Here is a 24,577-nt window from a genome sequence, read left to right on the forward strand (position 1 = left end):
CACTAATCTGAGAATAAGAAATTAATCAAACATATGAAATAAACTTAGGAATGCTTCCACCTGCATATGGAAAAGTCCCACTTTGGCATCGGTACTGCCAGTTTATAAATATAACGACGCAAGTAAAGTAAACCCATAATAACAGCTCATAATCACAATTAACTAGATAATTCAAATAGTACAGATATCAATGCAATGCAATGCAGTATGAAAACCCATAAAAACTCATTACTTAGAATTGAGAGTCAGTATATATATATATATATATATATATTATATATATATATATATATATATATATATAATGCATAAGATTTCATTATTTTGAATTAAAATGCTAGGTTGAGAAAATATTTGGGCTCCAAGGGTGGAAGAACCCATGGATGAAAACCCACATACCTTAGATTGAGCCTTTTAAGAAAGTTTGATTCTTGTTCTTCAATGGGGATCCTTGAATCCTTTGAATTTGAGAGAAAAATTAGAGATGATTTGAGAGAGAAGAGGATGCAGTTTGGGGTTTTGACAAGGCTAAAAATTGAAAAAATGCCCTAAAAATGTAATGATCCGTTTGGTCATTCTGAGAATGAGTCATCTCTCTTCCATAAAATACTCTCTCCGTAAATTTAAATTAGAAATTTGGACTTTTCGGTAACTACAATTAATTAATTGATGGGTAATTTTAGATAATTAATTTAATTGATGGACTAAATTGTTAATTTATTTAAATATCATTATGACTTAGCCTATATATTAAAATAGGTTAGTGGAAGTTTGTCATTTTTAATACTTAATTAAATAGAAAAGAAAAGAAAAAAGGGAAGAAACCTACCTGTTGCAGCTACCGAAGGAAATTCTGATTGTCTTGGGTTGAACAAGGAGTTGCTTCGGGTATAACTAAAATTTTTCTACATCTCCACCCGTTGTTCGTATATATTTTAAGAGTATGGACATAAAATATTATTATAATTGGTAGGCTAGAAAAAAATTTAAATAATAATAAATTATTGTCTTACAATTTTGGGAGATGCTGCAACGTAAGTAATTTCTTACTTTGGTGCATAAGTTACAACAAATTGTTGATGTCCAATGATGAGAAATTTTGGTAATCATGGGGCAATGATTAGTGGAATGGAAAATTTTGAAATAGATTAGTTTTTTCAACTTGTTTTCCGTAATCAGTTGGAATTAATTTTTAGTTTAAAGTTTTATATACTTAGAAAGATAATTAATTATTAGGTGTATTGTATTGTATAAAACTCATTAGATTTATGTTATTTAGAACAATTAAGATTTAACCCTAAGTTTGATATTTAGGAAATAAATATAGCAATATGGGTGACATTGAATTCGTTTTCTTATGAAGATTAGGTATTTGAACAATTTTTGATCATTTAGAAGCGTTACGGAAGGCTCAGGTCTCAGAGTAATTGCTTGATTAATTAAAGCTCCTAAACCTCATTTTAAGCTTATAGATGCTTGTATTTCCATGTTATGTGTACTGGAGAGTAATGAGAATTGGACTGGGTTATTGACTATATAATTGGCCTTAAAAATAGAGATGAAGGGTATAAAATGGTGATCTAATGACATGTATTGGAAGAATTGATATGTTGTGATTATGGGTTTATTTTGGACATGTGAAATAATTATGTTGATGTGAGATAGGAAAAATTATTGTTGTTGTCATGTTATTATCGTGAATTATATGAGCATGAATTGATTGCATTGGTTCTGACATATTGTGTTGAGACTGAAAATGATATGAAATAAAGGGGTTGGGCCACACCCTCCGTGGAAGGTATTATGAAACAAACGGGTCGGGTCACACTCTCCGTGACATGTATTATGAAACAAAGGGGTCGGGCCACACGCTCTGTGGCAGGTCTTATGAAATAAAGGGGCCGGGCCACATGCTCTGTGACAGCAAATATATATATTGAGGGGACGGGCCATACACTCCGTAGAAGGTTACATGGACAAAAATGTCCCCCATGGGTTCCGAACTATAATTGAGCGGATGTGTACCGATAGGACAGACATGCATCATCTCATTGTATTGTATCGCATTTTGTTGATATTTGTGAATTCGTGTTTACCCTTTTATTGCTCTGTATATGCTGAATTTGACTTGATATGATTCATTGATGAGACTATTGATGAGTATTCGTGGATTGTATTACTGTTATTATTGTACAAGTGTAGAGTTGGGCTAGTTTTATGCAGGTTGTAGTTAAGAAGGGCCGGTTGGGAGGACAGGACTACTTGTATCTATTGAGCTTTGCTTAGTTGTAGTTGTCCACTTACTGAGTACCGTGTTGTTTGGTACTCACCCCTTGCTTCTACACTTATGTAGGTTGTGAGCCTGACCTTGCTTGATCTCCTAGTGTTTCCACTACATCGGAGGCTATCATTCTGAGTGTTGAGGTAGCTGTTACATCCATCTAGCGGATACCTCTTACTCTTTTATTATGTTTTAGTCCTATTCTAGAGACAAAGACATTGTGGCTATATTTTCCTTTGTACTTCGATAATGTATTAGTGGCTTGTACACGTGATAACCAATCTTGGGGGATTTTGAGGTTGTTTTAGGTGTTTTCGGTTAAGTTAAATTTTGATTTATGTCTTTTTCTTCTGCATCTACTTTCCGTTGGGTATTAGGCTGACTTGTCTCGGTGGGTAGAGATGAGTGCTATCACACCCGTATTTGGGTCGTGACAAAAAATGCATCCAAGATCATATATATATAATAGGAAATGGTTCATGTTTCCTTTACAAATATTTGAAAAAAACTAGCCAAGTCCGCGATAGGTCCGCGTCGCGGACTTGTCGCGCACCTCTCTGATCGACTGGGCATAACATTTTACTCAGAACTCTAAAAAATACAATATTTGTGGCATTGGAAACAAGACTCAAAGAACTTTAATGTTTTAGTTCATAAAACACCCAATTCATTATATTTTAGGTGATATGGTTATTTGAAGTTGACCCTTCTACGGTCTCATATGAAAACTTAGCCAATAGAAATTCTTTGGACTCGGCTTGGTGTTAGAGATCCCTTATGACCTAAAACACATATAATACACTTAAAATACTTAGGATTTGATCCTAACTCATATATACAATTATATGCCATTGATTTTGAGATGAAAAGGGTCCTCCGAAGCCATTTTTCCCTACTTTACCCTAGTATGACATATTCTTACCTTTAAACTATGCGAGATCTTACAAAAATTAAAAAACAGATGTTGACACATCTATAAGATATATATAAAGGTTTCAAAGATATTCAAACAACAGTATCAGATATTATCAAAATAGGTAATTTTGATTGCGAACAACAGATTGCTGACAAGTTAATCAGCATATGTGCCCATATAACATCTAAAATTGGACAATGTAGTGATTCTCATGATATAATTAATAGTTTGATTAAAGTTCAAAAATATGATAATGCCACCACGACTACTGAGGTACAAGAAGATAAGTATGAAATAATATTTTTCAAACCCCAATTACCTCAAAAATAAATTACTTTGAGATATAAAGGAAGATTCGATATGTTCCTTCATGCCACTGGAGATCAAGAACAGATAATGAGAGATTTATTTTCTCTCAAAACCATCCCAAACAGATATATTTATTTTACATGGATATACCCTCGAATTAATTAATTACAAGATTCCTCTCCATAGGAAATCAGATACTGGTATGACTTTGAAGATATTAATTTTATTTATCTTTCCTCTCCAAACATCCCAAAAATTAGTCGATTACCTACATGGGTACAAGACGGAGTCAAAAATTATAACCTTAACAACCTTATGGTTACAATTAAAGATATTTTGGTCCATAAGTTTATTTCTGCAAGACCAGACTTTTACAAGGACGAACGATACCCTGCCTACCATTTTATGCAGATTGGGGGGAGTAGACCAGAAAATTGGTAGTTTGATAAATCAATAATCTGAGTGGGTATATTTTCAAACCTAAGAACACAATCATATTGTTTGAAAATTGTCGGTTTGATAAATCAATAATCTCAGTGGGTATATTTTCATACCTAAGAACACAATTATCTTGTTTAACAAGTATAATTAATCATCCTAAAGGGGAATATATTATGTCTAAATCAAGCATAATAATTGAACTAGAGATAATTTCTTGAGCAGCATAATATTATAAAAGTATAGTTTCGTAACTTAAATTAAAAGTTAAAGGGTCCAACATGCTTCCATACCTATCTCGTTTTTACCGCAAATACTCCGGGTATCCGCCGATACTTTTACCGAATGTTTCAGTCCCAACCTGACACCAGATAACCTCCCTTTAGCGTTCCTTTAGAATATCACAGCACAGCCAAGCTTCGTTTCTACTTCTAAGCATAGGGATAATATGGAAGGGGAGTTTTTTTCTTTTTATAAAAAGAAAGAAATTATAAAGGATTAAAATTGATGCTCAAGAAATATACTCACAAATTTAGTTATTATTCATAAGAGGGGTTTTACAAGGCTTCTTATTAAATAGTGTATTAAGATTTAGGCAAAACCTAAATGAAGACACTAAAAATGATATTTTTGGCACTGATGATAATATTGCTAATTTAATTAAATAAGCTACAGAAGCCATAAGATTAGAATTTACCGAAGAAGGTAACTTCTTAAAAGACCCTTCAACGATCAAAAAATATGAACTTGCATTGTTACTATTATAATTATGTGACATGTGTGAAATAGATAAATACATGTGTTTTCCAAGATTATTATTATTATATTTATAACAGAGTAAAAATACAAAAATGTATTTACCAATATTTTTTACTTAAATCTCAGACCCTTGGAACAAAAGTTAATAGATACTTATAACCCCGATACAACCGATACCTTAGGAAAAATGATAACCCATTTAAAGGATATGTTAATCACATGGTGTTCAGATGCCATACTAGCTAAAGCAACAAAAGGATTAAGAAAGAAAATAAGTCTATTTTATGATAATCGAAAAATGCCAATAATGATTGGATGTGAAAGTCCTTATTATTACAAAAATATTAAAAGAAAGTATAAAAAGAAGAAACTCTTTAAAAAGAAATATTTCAAAAAGAGAAAAGCTAGATATTATAAAAAGAAGGGATATACTAGATATAACAAACCGTTTTTCAAAAGAAATAATAAAAGAAAAAATCAAAAGAATGCAGATGTTATTACTGTAAAGAGATAGGACACTATGCTAATAGATGCCCAAAGAAATTTGCTAATTATAGCAAGAAAATTGAAATTAATGAAGATATTGAAGAAATGATAAAATCAGAATAATTTATACAATTAAATAATTTTGAAGAAGTCGAGTCTGACGATACAATTTTATATTAACAGATATGGATTATAATTCTTCTTTAGAAAATTCTTTAGAAGAAGATAGTCAAAATGAATAATGAAATAGAAAAGGTCCAGGATATAATAGAAGAAACAATAGAACAAGTTGGTGAATATAAACAAGATATACTTATTGATAAAAGAAAATTAAAATAAATAAAAAATAAAAAGTTTTCTTTAACTAATTACTCGGGATTTAAAGTAAATACGCTTGACAGATTAGGGTTAAAAAAAGAAAACATCATTTATTTTATGGATTAAATATTCAAGAAAGAGCTTTAGAAGTTTCTGTTACTTCTAATAAAATAATTATACCTTTACTATCTAAATAGATATTCAAGATAAATTACGAAAAATAAATATAGAAATTTGAAGTACTCTTGAATGGATACATATAGGAGTGGTGGACTTCCAAGCCCAATAATGATGTCCATAAGCTCATGTTGTAGGCCACTCCTATCTTTGTTTGTTGGCATATATGGAAGAATAGATGTGCAAGCAAGTATGGAGGAAAGAAATCTAGTGTTACTAGAGTTAAATTCTCCATAGGTAAGGATCTATACATGCTGATAAACAATGCTTACCCATACATTAAGTGGCCAGAGAGCTGGAAGGAGCTAGTTACTATGGTAGAAAAATGCCAGCATGATATGAGAGTGATCAAAGTGGTGTGGATCAGGCCTCCACCTTCCATAGTGAAGTTGAACACTGATGGAAGTGCACTAGACAACCCTGGGAAAATTGGAGCAGGGGGAATATTAAGAGACCACAATGGGAACTTAATATATGCCTTTGCAACTCTATTGGGACAGGGTACTAACAACCAAGCAGAGGTGCAAGCAGCAACTATTGGCATCAAATGGTGCCTTCAACATGGCTAGAATAGAGTGATATTGGAAGTTGATTCAGAATTATTGACCAAGTGGCTGAAACAAGATATCAAACCACCTTGGAGCATTTACAAATATGTTGCAAATTTGCAGTCTTTGGTCAAGCTACTGGAATTCTTTCAGTGCATACACATATTCAGAGAAACAAATCACCCTGCAGATACCTTATCTAAATGCAGCCACATGTTCAATCAGACACAACAATTCTACAACTTACAGCAGCTTCCAAAAGAAACAAAGGGTTACTTCAAGATGGACAAGCTAGGACTGGCAAGTTTCAGAAGGAAAAGCCTAAAAAGGATCAAACAACCTCCTTGATTAATATATCTTAAGTCAGATTGTGTAATAGTTTCCTATATGTATTTGCAATGTACTTTTTCTTAGTCAACATAGCTATGTCATATTGTAAAGGGAGAGTCTCCCTAGTTTATTGCTTTCATAGAATAATCAACATACCACTAGAGGTAAAGAATAGAGTAGAGGTCTTCTCCTTTCTTCTCATTCTTGGATGTGCAGGTAGGTGCAGACATACAATAGACCATCCAGCAATTGGAGGCCCATTCATGGTTGCAACACACATGCAGCATCCCACAACAAGATCACCAACAATCAACACCCTACAACACCTTAATGAATCACACAACACCAACAACAACCAACAGGAATCTGCAGAACACCATCAACCAATGGAGTGCAAGCCTACTGTTTGTTTTGTTGATTGGTTCTTGTTTGATTGTTTTTGTGCAGGTGAAAAAAATCCATCAACTTCCAACAGGCAGCACTCACTATGGCTGTTTCTCAACAATGCAACTACACCAGATGAGGAAACCAAACAACCACTGCTGGAGCAACTGTTGGAACCAACAAGAGCTCCACTACCTTTGTGTTTGCTTGTTTGTTTATGCAGGTTGCTGGAGCATCAGAAGCTGCAAACTATAACAAGCTGCAGTTGCACAAACCATGTACTATAACAGCAGCAGCTTACCTGGAAGATCTTCAACCATTTCCAGCACACAACAACAACCCTAAATCCCTTGCAGATACCAGAGCAACAACAGTAGTACTTGTTTGTGGTCCAACTGATTCTGCAAGTCACACAGAAGCTCCATATGCATCAACCACTCAATAGCATCAGCAACAACACAAGCCAAAAGCAATACACAATTCAGCAATAGTCAGCAAAATCTCAATAATATGCATCATGCAACATCAAACTGATCCCACATGTTGTAGTATAATAGCATATGTAGCAACTACAGACCTCAAGAAGTCACAACCTAAACGGATAACTGGAGACGTTAGTCGAGCAACCTTGAAAAAGTTAGCCGACTGAAGACTCATCAAATGAAATACATCCATATGTCACCAAATATGCAACACCATGCACTGACATTGCATGAAGCACTCGCATCTCATGGACAAGCTCGGTATGAAAAAGATTAAGAAGGCGAAGATGAAATGAACGATCTCGATCCATGGAAATTGGAAGTTTCATATACTTGTTCTTCAATTTAGCTATGTTTTAATGTAGCTTAGTTGAATAGAACTAGTGTAGGTTTTCTTCTTGTATTGACATGGAAGGGGAGAGTCTCCCTCATTTACGTTTTTCTTAGTTTTATTGTATTGAGAGGAGTCCTCTCATAGGTTTATCGATTTCCATCTACCAATGGAGAGGAGCTGGCCGATCTTAGTAGGTCGGCTGACTTCTGAACCATCTTAAGTTCGGAGGTAAGGTTTATGTCCCCCTCCGTGTATTTTATTATTTTTATTATTTTATTTATGTTAAGTCTTGGGGGTGCTGCTCAACCCCTGACTGTGCACGAGAGGTGGGAGCCTCGTGTAGGGTCTGTTCCCCCCCCCCCCCAAAAAAAAAAAAAAAAAAAAAAAAAGATACCCAAGAGATTTAGCTATTATAGATAACAAGATAATAAGCAGGGAATAAGCCTCCTTAGGAATCTTACGAGGAAATTTACAATACGGAAAGATTAAGTTCAATATATATCCAAGTATCTCATACCATCTTTTGGATAAAAACCGATAAAATTATAAGCTTAATACAAGATTTTAAAAGAAAAGAATTCTTTAACAAAAATAATGGGCCATATTCGATAACTTATGTTATTTCATATGCAATTTCAAATACTCATCATTCCGATTGCTTTGGGATAAAAGATATAACAGATTATCCCTATTTATTTGAAGAAGTTAGTCAAATACAAATGTCTAGCATAGCCAAGATACAAGAAATAGAAGATATACCATTAAACTTAGATTTACAACCTAAACCCTTGTATAACCAACAAGATTCAACGTCTCGATTATCTTTAGATGGAACTCGAGTAATAAAACTTGCGGCGTTAATAAGAAAAATGCAATCAAAAAGATTCATACGACCTATCCTAGAAGAAAAAAATAATGAAATAAAAACTTATAAGATAAAGGGAAAATATTTTAATGGTATAAATTCGTTCCATCAACATCCCATTAGATACAGGTGCTAGTGGGAAATATATTAGCCTTAGGCTGTGTAACTATCTCCAACAGTATAAATTAAAAGATAAACATCTTTATATTTATTTCAACGAAAAAAGACATGAAATAGAAAACATCATAGAAACCATTTTAAAATTCGAAGATAACACCATACCTACAAGATTACTAGTTGAACCAGAAGGAAACAATGATAATTTAGAAATCCTATTAGGAACTACCTTCTTAGATAGTGTAAATCCATATGATATACTTGATCAAGGTATCAAGATTACTTACAATGATAAGATAATATTCATATCAAAATGTGTAACCACCCATTAGGTCATTTTGAGAACTAGAACTTTTTATTTTATAAAAGACTCTTTGTGTAAATTTTTAATGGGTACTTGGACTATTTGATAATCATGGTTATTTAGTTGAGAGATAAATTTAAATAACTAATTTAATTAGTCGGCTAAGTTTATAATTTATTTAATACTCTATACCAATTATTAAAGGAAAAGGATAGGGTGTATTAATTTTGATACATAATAAAGTAGAAAAGAAATGAAAGAACAGAGAGAAAACTTACCGGCGCAGCACGGGTGCTTCAGGTACATCACAACCTTGCCCAAATCTTTATTTTACTGAATAATGATAACAATGAAACTTAGGGAAGTAATCGTTAGAGATTATATATTATTATATACATATAATGACTTCCAGGAAGCATAATGTTGGTTTCTTAATTAAAGTAGCTAGTGGGTAATTGTTGGTTCATGGAAATAAGACAATTGGAAAATCTTGAACCCATGTACATTGCACGTTAGGTATTGGATCAAGCTGCAACCTATTTTTCTTGTATAGTAACACCACGACCAATTGTAAAACATGGATTCGGTCTTTATTTCCACATAATTATTGCATTATAATTCAAGTTTTGGTGTATTGAAATAGATAATTAAATATTAGATGTATATTATTACCTAAATACCATTAAAGTTATGATATTGGAGGAATTAAGACTTAACCTTAGGCTTGAATTTTAGGGAACTAATTATAGAGTTGAGTTTGTTGTTAGGCCTAGGTTAAACATATAAATAATATTGATGTATACAGAATAGTTTACTTATAAATATTATATATTTGATAGATTGGAAATGGTCTGAGGCATTGATGAAAGGAAGGACATTGGTGGATTAACTTGCTTTACTTTGGTTCTTCGGTTGATGTAGGTTATGGTTTTATTCTTTATCATAGATAGACACTTAATAGTGATTGATAGTCATTCAGTAATGTTTGAAGTTTACTATGCATTTAATTGTTGTGGTTTGGATGGCTGATATATTATTGTGGTTGGTCTAAAATCCCAAGACCGTGAAATCTATAATTTTGAAATTGCCCTATGAAAATTAATGCCTTGAATAAAGAAGGTTTGATAAAATATTGCTAATAAAGTGGAATGTAATAATAAAGAATGATAAATTAATTATATTTGGATTGGGTTTCACATTACGATACGGTATTATTGGATCGGGTGTCACATTCGGACATGGTAATATTAAAGGATAACAACTTAAAATGACTTAATGCTACCCAATCACCAATAACTCATTTCCCAAAATAGCATGATGTGGAAGCCTGAGTCCTCATATGTAGTCTTGATATTGTTGACTGGTTATGTAATTGTTCATTGTGTGGTCACTTGATTTTGATCTTGTTGGTTTCCATATGTTAAGTGCTATGGTTGATTTTTTGCTACTACTTTATACATATTGATTTTTATTTTGAGTCAGCCAATGATACCTACTCAGTACATGTTGTCCTGTACTGACCCCTCTTGTATTTTTCTTTGTTTTATTTTATGGAGTGCAGTGAGTGTTCTACCGACTTCGACTTGACCTCAACTCTAATCAGTTTCTAGTTAATAAGATTTCAGGGTGATCTATCCTTCTAGATTGTGATGGATTCTTTTAGTCATGGCATGTGTCCTTAGTTTTCGGACATATTTTGTTATTTATTTATTCTAGTATTTGACATTTCCAGACTTTAGTGGCTTTTGTTATTTCTGACTTTAATAAGGTTGAGCTTCCGCATTATTATTGTGGTTTATAAGTTGAATCATTTATGTAAATTGGGGTTTGTATTGTTGGTTCTCCCACCTAGGAGATTAAGTGTGGGTGCCATTCGTGGCCCAGTTTGGGTCGTGACAAACTTGGTATCAAAGCTTTAGGTTCAGTGATCTCATCACACAAGGACATGTCTAGTAAAGTCTTGCGAAATGGTATGGGGATGCCTTTACTTTTCTTTAAGAGGCCACGAGAATTTAGGAAAACTTCATTCCTTCTTTCATGTTATTACTTTAATCTAATTAGTATCTAGGTGATACAAATTGGTATCTAACCTTCTTCACCTTATTTTTGCAGATGGTTAGAACTAGAACAACAACAACACCTAAGACAGCCGTTGGGGCTGTAGCTAAAAGAAGAGTAGCAATGAGAGGCCGTGGTAGAGGTCATAGGAGAAATCCCACCAATAGCAGGGGCTAGGCAACTGGAAAGAGTATTTACCCCTCCATCGGCTGATGAGGTAACTAGAGATGATATTGAGGTAGAGGATGAGTAGGTTCATGAGAGAGAAGCACCACCCCAGCCTACTCCAGAGATGATCCACCAGGTTCTCACCTATCTTAATGGGTTATCCAATAAGGGAAAAGCTCCCCCAGCACCTCATATCCTAGGAGTACAACATGCAGTTGTTGTGGCTCCCCACATGATAGTGCCCTCGGGAACAAGCATGTTTCCTCGATTGACTACAGGTCCAATAATGACTAGTGATCAGCATGATCTCTTTGTTAAGTTCTTGAAGTTGAAACCCCCGGTCTTCGGGGGTATTGAGTTTGAGGATGCTTATGATTTCCTTGATGATTGTCATGAGCTTCTTCATAAGATGGATATAGTAGAGCAATTTGATGTTGAGTTTGTGACTACCAATTTCAAAGAGATGCCAAAATATGATGGCGGTGTCATGTTGAGTGTCGAACAGCAGAGGCACCTCCTATGAATTGGGCAACTTTTTCTGACTGTTTTATGGAGAAGTATATTCCCTAGACCTTGAGGGACAAGAGGAGAGATAAATTCCTAAATATAAAGCACGGGAGGATGGGTTGTCGCCTATAAGGCCAAGTTTCGTACCTTAGCCATATATGCTACTCAGTTTTTCTTTAGTCCAGAAGAGCAGATTCGCCGCTTTGTGAATAGATTGAGGTCAGATTTATGGATTCCATCTTTACAAGTTGCTGCGTCAGCAAAAGCTTTTCAGGAAGTAGTTTATTTTGTGATAGAGGTAGAGGGGATGAAGCCAGATAAATTCCCTAAAGAGACAACGTTCAAGAAGTTTCGTAAGGGAGGTGATTTTAGTAGTTCTTACTCCAAAGAAAGGATATCTGGAGATTATTTGACCCGTCCTATTCAGTCTTCATTGCAGGTTTTAGATGGAGGTCCATTAAAGACTAGTCAACCCATTTCTAAATTTTAGGGTTATCTTCAGTCTTCACAAAGACCCACTCTTGACCCTAAGATTTGTTACATATGTGGTGAGCCTAGACATATCAAAAAATATTATCCAAGGTAGAGTCAGGCTGGCATAATCAGGGTTATAGATCCCCAACAGTTAGAGGTAGAGGAGACGGCTATGGTAAAGGACGTCATTCTAGAGGACGTGGTGGCCAAGGTCATGGCAGTCGCCAATACAGACGGTGTGGCGGGCAGTTGGAACTACTGGAGTACAGCTCGGCAAGGGAAATGGTCAAAGAAGTGACTGGGCCTATTGTTATGCTTTCCCAGGGAGGTCAGAGGCAGAGGCATTCAATGTTGTTATCATATGTACTCTTCTGGTCTGCGATAGTTTGGCTTTCATATTATTTGATCCGAGATCCATATTTTCTTTTATATCTTACGTATTTGGTGATGGACTCGATTTACATTGTGACATACTTGACATGCTTATTCATGTTTCTACTCCTATTGGTGAGTCTGTGCTAGTTGAAAAAGTGTATAGGTCTTACCTTGTGACTTTTGTGGGGAACAGAACTTATATTGAGTTGATTATTCTGGAGATAGTTGAATTTGATGTAATCTTGGGTATGACTTGGCTTTCTCCAAATTTTCCTATCTTAGATTGCAATGCTAAGACTGTGACATTAGCTAAGCCTGGGATGGATCAATTGGTTTGGGAGGGTGAATATCTTCACACCCCAGTTCAGATTATCTCTTTTCTTCATTCTAAGAGGTTGATGAGTAAGGGTTTTTTAGCCTTCCTAGCATATCTTAGAGATGATAGTTCTGAAGCGCTATCGGTTGAGTCTATTTCGATAGTTCTTGAGTTTATGGATGTTTTCCCCGCAGACTTACCTAGTATGCCATCTGATAGGGATATAGAATTTTGTATAGACCTGTAGCCCGGCACTCGCCCTATTCCCATTCCACCTTATAGAATGGCCCCGGCTAAGTTGAGGGAGTTGAAGGCCCAACTTTAGGAGTTATTGGGTAAAGGTTTTATAAGACCGAGTGTCTCTTCTTGGGGTGCTCCAGTTTTATTTGTAAAGAAGGACGGTAGCCTTTGTATGTGCATAGACTACAAGCAGCTGAATAAGGTGATTATTAAAAATAGGTATCCTCTTCCTCGCATTGATGACTTATTCAATCAATTGGAGGGTGCTTGTGTTTTCTCAAAAAATGATTTGAGGTCCAGTTACCATATGCTAAATATACATGCAACAGATTTACCGAAGACTACTTTTTGAACTAGGTATAGACACTATGAATTCTTGGTAATGTCTTTTGGACTTACAAATGTGTCTGCTACTTTCATGAGCTTAATGAATGGAATCTTTAAGACATATTTGGATCTCTTTATTATTATTTATATTGATGATATATTGATCTAATCAAAGAGTAGAAAAGAACATGAAGAGCATCTGAGGATTGTTCTGGGATTATTAAGGGAGAAAAGGCTATATGCCAAATTCTCCGAGTGTGAGTTCTAGATTGATTCAGTGTCTTTTTTAGGGCACTTAGTTTCTAAGGATGGAGGGATGGTGGATCCCCAAAAGATTGAAGTAGTGAAGAGTTGGGCAAGACCCACTAATATCTTAGAGGTAAGGAGCTTTGTTGGGTTGTCTAGTTACTACCGCCAGTTCTTCAAGGGATTTGATTCAATTGCTTCCCAGCTAACCAATCTGACCAAGCAAAAAGTTCCATTTATGTGGTCGGACGTCTGTGAAGAGAGTTTTCTGAAACTGAAGACCTTATTGACTACTACACCAATTTTGGCCTTGCCAGTAGAAGGTAAGAATTTCATTGTTTATTGTGATGCATCATATTCTGGTTTAGGCATAGTGCTGATGCATCAGAAGAATGTAATTGTATATACTTCGAGGCAATTGAAGGTGCATGAACGTAATTACCCCACTCACGATTTAGAGTTGGCTACGGTTGTATTTGCATTAAAGTAGTGGAGACATTATTTAGTGGCCGATGCCTTGAGTAGAAAAGCAACGAGCATGAGAAGTTTAGCTCATTTGTAGGTTTCTAGACATCCATTGGCTAGAGAAGTTCAAACTATGGCTAATAACTTTATGAGGTTGGAAGTAACTGAGAAAGGAGGATTCTTGGCCAATGTGGAGGCAAGACCTTCTTTCTTTGACAAGATTAAAGAAAAGCAATTTGATAATAAGAAACTGAGTTGAATTCGTGATATAGTCTTCCAGGGAGAGGCCAAAGAGGCTATGATCGATGAGAAAGGCGTCTTGAGGATTAAGGGGCGGGTATGTATGCCCTGTATTGATAATTTAATTTAAACTATTCTTATAGAGGCTCACAGTTAGAGGTACTCTATATATCCTGGTGCAACCAAGATGTATCGCGATCTAAGATAGCATTTTTGGTGGAGAAGAATGAAGCGTGAAATTTTTGATTTTGTTGCCTACTGTCCAAATTGTTAGCAGGTAAAATATGAGCACCAAAGGCCCGGAGGGACACTTCAAAGAATTCCCATTCCTAAATGGAAGTGGGAAAGGATTACAATGGATTTTGTAGTTGTCCTTCCATAGACATTGGTTAAGTTTGATTCGATATGGATGATTGTTGATAGGTTAAATAAGTCTTCTCACTTCATTCCAGTCAAGGTGGCTTATGATACTGAGAAGTTAGCCAAACTCTATATCCATGAGATTGTTCGATTACATGGAGGTACGCAATTTACTTCTAACTTTTGGAGGACCTTCCATGCTGAGTTAGGCAATAGATTGGATCTGTAACAACCCCAAAAATGTTGTATGTCGGTATTTCAATTCTCGACAAAAATAATACAGCCTTTGTATTTTGGGCATAACTTTTCATAGGTTGGTCCAAATTAGGTGATTCAACTTTCTGGGTAATCACAACATCCTTACCTACAACGTTCATGAAGAACATAACTTCAAATTCGGAGTATAAGTAGGTCAAATAAATTAATCTTTGCAAGATATAGTGCTGTGACGGAATTGAGTGTTGATAGAAGAAAATTCATATCTCACTTTAGGTTGCTCCAAATTGGTTGATTCTTGAACGATATGAAACTAGACTTCCATATCTACAATTCTTATGAAGAAACTAAATCCTAATAAGGAATTTATCTTATTCAAACGTAGCTTCGAAAATGAGTATTCTGTTAAAAAGAACTCATCTTACCTACCATGGAAACATCTAGATGCATTTGACATCATGCATGACATAAATTGTCCTCCATTTAACATCATCCATGACATCAATATATTCCATTAAATTTTCAGATTTTTCTTTATAATTATTTTATTTATTGTTAGGTCCCTCTTTCCCACCTATAAATACCCACCTTATTTCCTCATTTTATTCATCAAGCTTTCCTAAGCATTTCTTCTCTCTATATACTTCTTCTCAAATATAGTTTTAGTTTTAGTAGTATAAAAATACTACTCCGGTTATTCTTATACTCCGGGTAGTACACAAAACGCTCCGGCGAGGAGAAAAGGCTAGGGATCCAAGAGTATTCCAATTCGGAGTAAACCTTCGGATTTAAGGTATGTAAGGCTTTCATAGCATCGGATTGAGTTCGTCCATGCGCCCAATATTTAAATTCATTATAATTGAGTTATAGTTGAGTTTTATCCAAATCTTGAATTCTAAATGAATTAATTCTTCTTCTATTGAGTTAGATATATTTATGCATTAATATTATTATTATTGTTATCTCTCATATTATTGGAATTATTGTTCATGGCTACTTTCCCATGAATCCTAATTGATTTGATGTTCATGAATATTTTTACACATGTTTTGAGTAAAGATGTTGGCTTTTTATTATTTTTATTGATAAAAAGAGAGTTATATGAATTAATACTATATATGTATTTTATTGAGTTTTGAAAGAGCAAAAGAATTGAGTTTAAATGATTTTTTTGAGTAAATGATGTTTTGAGCAAGATGTTTTGATGAGATGTAAATGATGTTTTCGAAGTATAATAATTGATGAAGAGGTAATGAGATGAGTTTGATGATTTAAATTAAAGTCCAATGAGACTAGATGATGAGTTTAATATGAGCACATATTTTGGGAGTAGTATTGAGCACCGAGTTGGGTAAGAGTTTAATTGACTCAAACCCCAGAACTACGTAGCCAGCGTAGGATGGAGGCTATGCCTCTTAAGTCCCAAAAAGAGGACTTTGATGAGTGGATCCAAGATGGTGATGTCCTTTACCCTGGCAAGGTATTGGATGGATGTGGCAACGACATCGCTTCGTTGTATCATCGCTAGCTCATAAGTGATGGTTGTCGGTTAGATAAACTCCCAACTGAGTAAGCATTGCTTATTACTATTATTTTTATTATTATATTTTAAACTTGCATTACATATTCATGTTGAGATGATGTTGAGTTCTGAGCTGAGTTTTCTTGAGAGGAGTTTCTTGATATCTGTCCTTACCTTCCTGCCATTTTACATACTCGTACATTCCACGTACTGACGTCATTCGACCTGCATCGTTGAAGATCATTTCTTTTCAGCTATTTGGTGAGTCCTTCTTGTATTCGAAGGAACTCCTTATCCTTTTATTATTGTTGAGTGTGATGTTTCTTTTGAGGTAGCCATGGACATGTCATTGGCACCATCTAAGAGTATTAGAGGCTTCATAGACAGAGTCTGATGATGTAATCGGAGTAGTTCTCCTTAGAAACTACTTCTTCTAAGAATTATATATTTTCCTTTGATTATGACAATCCCACATTAGTATTATTAAGTCTTCCGCTGATGAACAAATGAGTAATGAGACCAAGTGGTTCTCTCGGAAGCCAGAGATGGTTTCTGAGTGCCGGCCACGCCTAGGGTACCCTCTCGGGGCGTGACAAACTTGGTATCAGAGCACAGAGTTCAAGAGTCCTAGGGTGTCTATGAAGCCGTGTCTAGTAGAGTCTTGTTTATAGGTGTGTCGTGCACCACACTTATAATCAGGAAGCTATAGGACATTAGGAATTATTTCACTTCTTTCATAATCTGAGTTCGTGCGATAGAGTTTAACTCTATAAAAGTTTTCTTTCTAATTCGTGCGTTTACACGTTTCAGACATGCCTCCTAAACGTTCAGCTAGTCAGAGGAACGCTGCCAGCACTGAGGTTCCACAGTCAGTGATGCCTCCACGGAGAACTAGGGGCCGACCTGCAAGGTCTACTGAGGTACCCCAAGTACCTACTGTTCAGACCACTCCTACTTCTGAGGAAGATTTTCGAGGAGCGATTGCTATGCTCACCCAGTTGGTGGCTGCTCGAAATAGTAGCCAAAGTTCACCAACTCCTAGCTCTAGTTATCAAGAGCCGTCTGCTGCCACGAGGATCAGAGATTTTCTGAGAATGAATCCACCGGTCTTCACGGGTTCTAACGTTGATGAAGACCCCCAAAATTTCATTGATGAGATGTGGAAGATACTAAAAGCGATGCATGCTACAGAGATTGAGGGTGTTGAGTTGGTGTCTTATCAACTCAAGGATGTCGCAAATGTCTGGTATAACCAGTGGGAAGAAAGTAGAGGTGAAGATGCAGAGCCTGCTCTTTGGGATGAGTTTGAAAGAGCATTTCTTGATAACTTTTTTCCCCAAGAGCTACGTGAAGCAAAAATTGAGGAGTTTGTGAACCTCAAGCAAGAGAGTATGACTGTGAAAGAATATAGTTTGAAGTTTATTCAATTGTCCAAATATGCCCCAGAAATGATTCCCCATATGAGGTCTAAGATGAGGAAGTTTGTCTCTGGCCTAGGCAAACATGTAAAGAAAGAATGTAAGGCAATGCTAATGATTTCTGACATGGATTTTTCTAGATTGATGGTGTATGCTCAGCAGGTTGAGGATGATAAGAAAAAGGACCGAGAAGAACACCCAAGCAAGAAGGCTAAGTCTGCTGGGCATGAGAATGAGCAGAAGCAAGGGAAGGGTAACAAGTCTTTCTTTCAGAAAAGGTCTTCCAATTATGCACCTTCCCCAACAAATACTTTTACACCTAATACCAGGTATGATCAAAGATCTCTAAGTCACCAAAACTTCCGATCTCAAGGTTCTCAGTCCCAATTAAGTATGGCTCAAGGTTCTAGAGGGAAACCACCATGTGCTAGATGTGGAAGGCTCCATTTGGAAGAGTGTCGTGTGGGCACCAATGCTTGCTACGGATGTGGAAAGATAGGTCACTTCCAGAATGAGTGTCCTTCAAAAAGGCAGGGAGATGGAAGTAGTAGAGCTCAGTTTTCTTCTGCAGCTCCACAGAATAGAGGTAATCATAGAGGTGCAGCTTCAAGTGCAGGTGGGGGAACCAACCGCCTGTATGCTATGGGTAGTCGCCAAGACCAAGAAAACGCACCCGATGTTGTTAAAAATATATCATATAGTTCGAGTCAAAAATATTAATGATCAGACTCCATCTCTTGAGTCAGTTTCCATTGTGAATGAGTTTCCTGAAGTCTTTCCTGAGGATCTACCCGGAATTCCTCCTGATAGAGAGAAAAACTTTGGTATTGATATCTTTCATGATACACAACCTATCTCTATTCCTCCTTATAGGATGGCTCCTGCTGAGTTGAAAGAGTTGAAAGAACAACTGAAAGACCTCCTAGATAAGGGGTTTATTAGGCCAAGTGTCTCACCCTGGGGCGCTCCTGTCCTATTCGTGTGAAAGAAAGATGGGTCCCTTAGAATGTGCATTGATTACCGACAACTAAACAAGGTCACCATTAAAAACAAGTACCCTCTCCCCAGAATAGATAATTTATTTGACCAACTTCAGGGTGCCACATGTTTCTCTAAGATAGACCTCAGATCAGGCTATCACCAGTTGAAAGTGAGAGAATGTGACATCCCGAAGACGGCTTTTCGAACCCGCTATGGTCATTTTGAGTTTCTTGTTATGTCCTTTGGATTGACAAATGCTCCAGCAGCTTTTATGGACCTCATGAACCGAGTATTCAAGCCATACCTAGATACGTTTGTAATTGTCTTCATCGATGATATTTTGGTCTACTCTAGAAGTAAGAGTGAGCATGCTAATCACCTTAGGATTGTCCTTCAAACTCTTAAGGAGAAGGAGTTGTATGCTAAGTTTTCAAAGTGTGAGTTTTGGCTTGAGTCTGTAGCATTCCTAGGTCATATTATATCTGGGGATGGAATCTAAGTTGATACTCAAAAGATTGAGGCAGTTAAGAACTGGCCCCGACCCACCTCTCCAACCGACATAAGGAGTTTCTTAGGTTTGGCTGGTTACTACAGGAGGTTTGTTGAGGGATTTTCATCCATATCCTCACCATTGACTAAGCTGACTCAGAAGAAGGCTAAGTTTCAATGGTCTGATGCTTGTGAGAAAAGTTTTCAAGAGTTGAAAGCTAGATTGACTACTGCTCCAGTACTATCCCTACTCGAAGGAACAGATGGTTTTGTAATCTATTGTGATGCTTCAAGAGTTGGGTTGGGATGTGTATTGATGCAGAAAGGTAAGGTCATTGCCTATGCCTCCAGGCAGCTTAAGACTCATGAGAGGAACTACCCCACTCATGACCTTGAGTTGGCAGCTGTGGTATTTGCTCTTAAGATTTGGCGTCACTATCTTTATGGTGTACATGTGGATGTGTTCACAGACCATAAGAGCTTACAGTATGTATTCAGCCAGAAGGAGCTGAATTTGAGGCAAAGGAGATGGCTAAAGTTGCTCAAGGATTATGACATGAGCATTCTCTACCACCCAGGTAAAGCAAATGTAGTTGTTGATGCTCTTAGCAGGTTATTTATGGGGAGTACAACTCATATGGAAGAGGAAAAGAAGGAGTTGGCAAAGGAAGTGCATAGACTTGCGCGTTTGGGAGTTCAACTTATTGACTCTAGTGAGGGTGGTACAATAGTACAAAATGGAGCCGAATCATCTCTAGTTGCAGAGGTGAAAGAAAAGCAAGATCAGGACCCCATTCTTCTTCAACTGAAGGATGAGGTTCACAAGCAGAAGGTAATGGATTTTACCAAAGGGGGAGATGGAGTGTTGAGATATCAAGAAAGATTATGTGTTCCAAGTGTTGATGGTATTAGGGAGAGAATCATGAAAGAAGCCCATAATTCTAAGTATTCCATCCATCCAGGTTCAACAAAGATGTATCATGACTTAAGAGAAGTATACTGGTGGAGTGGAATGAAGAGAGATATAGCAGAGTTTGTGTCCAAGTGCCCAAATTGCCAACAAGTTAAAGTTGAGCACCAAAGGCCTTGTGGAGTGGCTCAGAATATAGAGATACCGGAATGGAAGTGGGAAATGATCAATATGGACTTCATTACCGGTTTACCACGAACCCGCAAACAACATGACTCTATTTGGGTAATTGTGGATAGGATGACCAAATCGGCCCATTTCTTGCCGGTTAAGACTACGAACACTGCAGAGGATTATGCCAAACTGTATCTTAGAGAGATTGTTAGACTGCATGGAGTTCCTTTGTCTATCATCTCTGATAGGGGAGCTCAATTTACTGCTCAGTTTTGGAAGTCATTTCAGAAGGGCTTGGGTTCAAGAGTGAACCTTAGTACTGCTTTTCATCCGCAAACAGATGGCCAGGCAGAGCGTACGATACAGACTTTGGAGGATATGTTAAGAGCCTGTGTCATTGACTTCAAAGGTAATTGGGATGATCATTTACCTCTTATTGAGTTTGCATACAATAATAGTTTCCATTCGAGTATTCAAATGGCTCCTTATGAAGCTCTGTATGGGAGGAGATGTAGATCACCAATTGGTTGGTTTGAAGTTGGTGAAGCTGAGTTGATTGGACCAGACTTGGTTCACCAAGCTATGGAGAAGGTGAAAACCATACAAGAGAGGTTGAGGACTGCTCAAAGTCGCCAAAAATCCTACACTGATGTTAGAAGAAGAGATTTAGAGTTCGAAGTGTACGATTGGGTATACTTGAAAGTTTCACCCATGAAGGGTGTGATGAGATTTGGAAAGAAAGGGAAGCTTAGTCCCCGCTACATTGGTCCTTATCAGATTATGAGGAGGGTAGGTAACGTAGCCTATGAATTGGAGTTGCCTCCAGAATTAGCTGCTATTCATCCCGTGTTTCACATCTCTATGCTTAAGAAGTGTTTGGGAGATCCTTCACTTGTTGTCCCAGCTGAGAGCATTGGGGTGAAAGAGAGTTTGAGTTATGAAGAGATTCCAGTTCAAATTCTTGATCGCCAGGTTCGCAAATTAAGAACTAAGGAAGTGGCATCTGTCAAAGTCCTATGGCGAAATCAATTTGTTGAAGAGGCTACATGGGAAGCTGAAGAAGATATGAAGGCTAACTATCCTCATCTATTTATGCCTTCTGATGACGATATTCAAGGTAATATTCCTTACTTCTACCTTTGAGTCGATGTTTATTCTTGAGTTTGAGTCATTAACCATTTGAGTATCGGAGTTGATGTATTGATGATATTCATTCTTTATGTCTCCTATTTTCATCTTCATTCGAGGACGAATGATCCCAAGGGGGAGATATTGTAACAACCCCAAAAATGTTGTATGTCGGTATTTCAATTCTCGACAAAAATAATACAGCCTTTGTATTTTGGGCATAACTTTTCATAGGTTGGTCCAAATTAGGTGATTCAAATTTCTGGGTAATCACAACATCCTTTCCTACAACTTTCATGAAAACATAACTTCAAATTCGGAGTATAAGTAGGTCAAATAAATTAATCTTTGCAAGATATAGTGTTGTGACGGAATTGAGTGTTGATAGAAGAAAATTCATATCTCACTGTAGGTTGCTCCAAATTGGTTGATTCTTGAACGATATGAAACTAGACTTCCATATCTACAATTCTTATGAAGAAACCAAATCCTAATAAGGAATTTATCTTATTCAAACATAGCTTCGAAAATGAGTATTCTGTTAAAAAGAACTCATCTTACCTACCATGGAAACATCTAGATGCATTTGACATCATGCATGACATAAATTGTCCTCCATTTAACATCATCCATGACATCAATATATTCCATTAAATTTTCAGATTTTTCTTTATAATTATTTTATTTATTGTTAGGTCCCTCTTTCCCACCTATAAATACCCACCTTATTACCTCATTTTATTCATCAAGCTTTCCTAAGCATTTCTTCTCTCTATATACTTCTTCTCAAATATAGTTTTAGTTTTAGTAGTATAAAAATACTACTCCGGTTATTCTTATACTCCGGGTAGTACACAAAAAGCTCCGGCGAGGAGAAAAGGCTAGGGATCCAAGAGTATTCCAATTCGGAGTAAACCTTCGGATTTAAGGTATGTAAGGCTTTCATAGCATCGGATTGAGTTCGTCCATGCGCCCAATATTTAAATTCATTATAATTGAGTTATAATTGAGTTTTATCCAAATCTTGAATTCTAAATGAATTAATTCTTTTTCTATTGAGTTAGATATATTTATGCATTAATATTATTATTATTGTTATCTCTCATATTATTGGAATTATTGTTCATGGCTACTTTCCCATGAATCCTAATTGATTTGATGTTCATGAATATTTTTATACATGTTTTGAGTAAAGATGTTGGCTTTTTATTATTTTTATTGATAAAAAGAGAGTTATATGAATTAATACTATATATGTATTTTATTGAGTTTTGAAAGAGCAAAAGAATTGAGTTTAAATGATTTTTTTTGAGTAAATGATGTTTTGAGCAAGATGTTTTGATGAGATGTAAATGATGTTTTCGAAGTATAATAATTGATGAAGAGGTAATGAGATGAGTTTGATGATTTAAATTAAAGTCCAATGAGACTAGATGATGAGTTTAATATGAGCACATATTTTGGGAGTAGTATTGAGCACCGAGTTGGGTAAGAGTTTAATTGACTCAAACCCCAGAACTACGTAGCCAGCGTAGGATGGAGGCTATGCCTCTTAAGTCCCAAAAAGAGGACTTTGATGAGTGGATCCAAGATGGTGATGTCCTTTACCCTGGCAAGGTATTGGATGGATGTGGCAACGACATCGCTTCGTTGTATCATCGCTAGCTCATAAGTGATGGTTGTCGGTTAGAGAAACTCCCAACTGAGTAAGCATTGCTTATTACTATTATTTTTATTATTATATTTTAAACTTGCATTACATATTCATGTTGAGATGATGTTGAGTTCTGAGCTGAGTTTTCTTGAGAGGAGTTTCTTGATATCTGTCCTTACCTTCCTGCCATTTTACATACTCGTACATTCCACGTACTGACGTCATTCGACCTGCATCGTTTTATAATGCAGATACAGGTGTTAGAGATCCTCAACAGGCGCATCTTTGAAGATCATTTCTTTTCAGCTATTTGGTGAGTCCTTCTTGTATTCGAAGGAACTCCTTATCCTTTTATTATTGTTGAGTGTGATGTTTCTTTTGAGGTAGCCATGGACATGTCATTGGCACCATCTAAGAGTATTAGAGGCTTCATAGACAGAGTCTGATGATGTAATCGGAGTAGTTCTCCTTAGAAACAACTTCTTCTAAGAATTATATATTTTTCCTTTGATTATGACAATCCCACATTAGTATTATTAAGTCTTCCGCTGATGAACAAATGAGTAATGAGACCAAGTGGTTCTCTCGGAAGCCAGAGATGGTTTCTGAGTGCCGGCCACGCCTAGGGTACCCTCTCGGGGCGTGACAGGATCTTAGTACTGCATTTCACCCTCAGACTGATGGGAAGTCTGAAAGGACTATTCAAGTGCTAGAGGATATGCTTTGTGCATGCGTGATAGATTTTGGTGGTCATTAGGATCAGTTCCTACCATTGGTAGAGTTTTCGTATAATAATAGCTATCACTCGAGTATTGATATGGCTCCGTTTGAGGCATTTTATGGGAGGTGATGTAGGTCTCCTATTGGTTTGTTTGATGCATTTGAGGTAAGACCTTGGGGAACTAATCCTTTGAGGGAATTATTAGAGAAGATGAAATTCATTCAAGAGAAGCTTTTAGCAGCTCAGAGTAGGTAGAAAGAGTATGCTGACCGAAAGGTCAGAGACATGGAGTTTATGGAGGGACATCAAGTGTTGTTGAAGGTTTCACCCATGAAAGGTGTGGTGAGATTCGGTAAGCGAGGTAAGCTCATTCTGAGGTATATTGGGCCATTTAAAGTTCTTAAGCGTGTTGGAGAGGTGGCCTATGAATTGGCTCTACCTCCAGGTTTGTATGGAGTATACCCATTGTTTCATGTGTCTATGCTAAAGAAATATCATAGTGATGGAACCTATATTATTCACTGGGATTTGGTCTTGCTT

Source organism: Solanum dulcamara, chromosome 1 (genome assembly GCF_947179165.1).
Source record: "Solanum dulcamara chromosome 1, daSolDulc1.2, whole genome shotgun sequence".
In the NCBI taxonomy this organism is placed as follows: domain Eukaryota; kingdom Viridiplantae; phylum Streptophyta; class Magnoliopsida; order Solanales; family Solanaceae; genus Solanum; species Solanum dulcamara.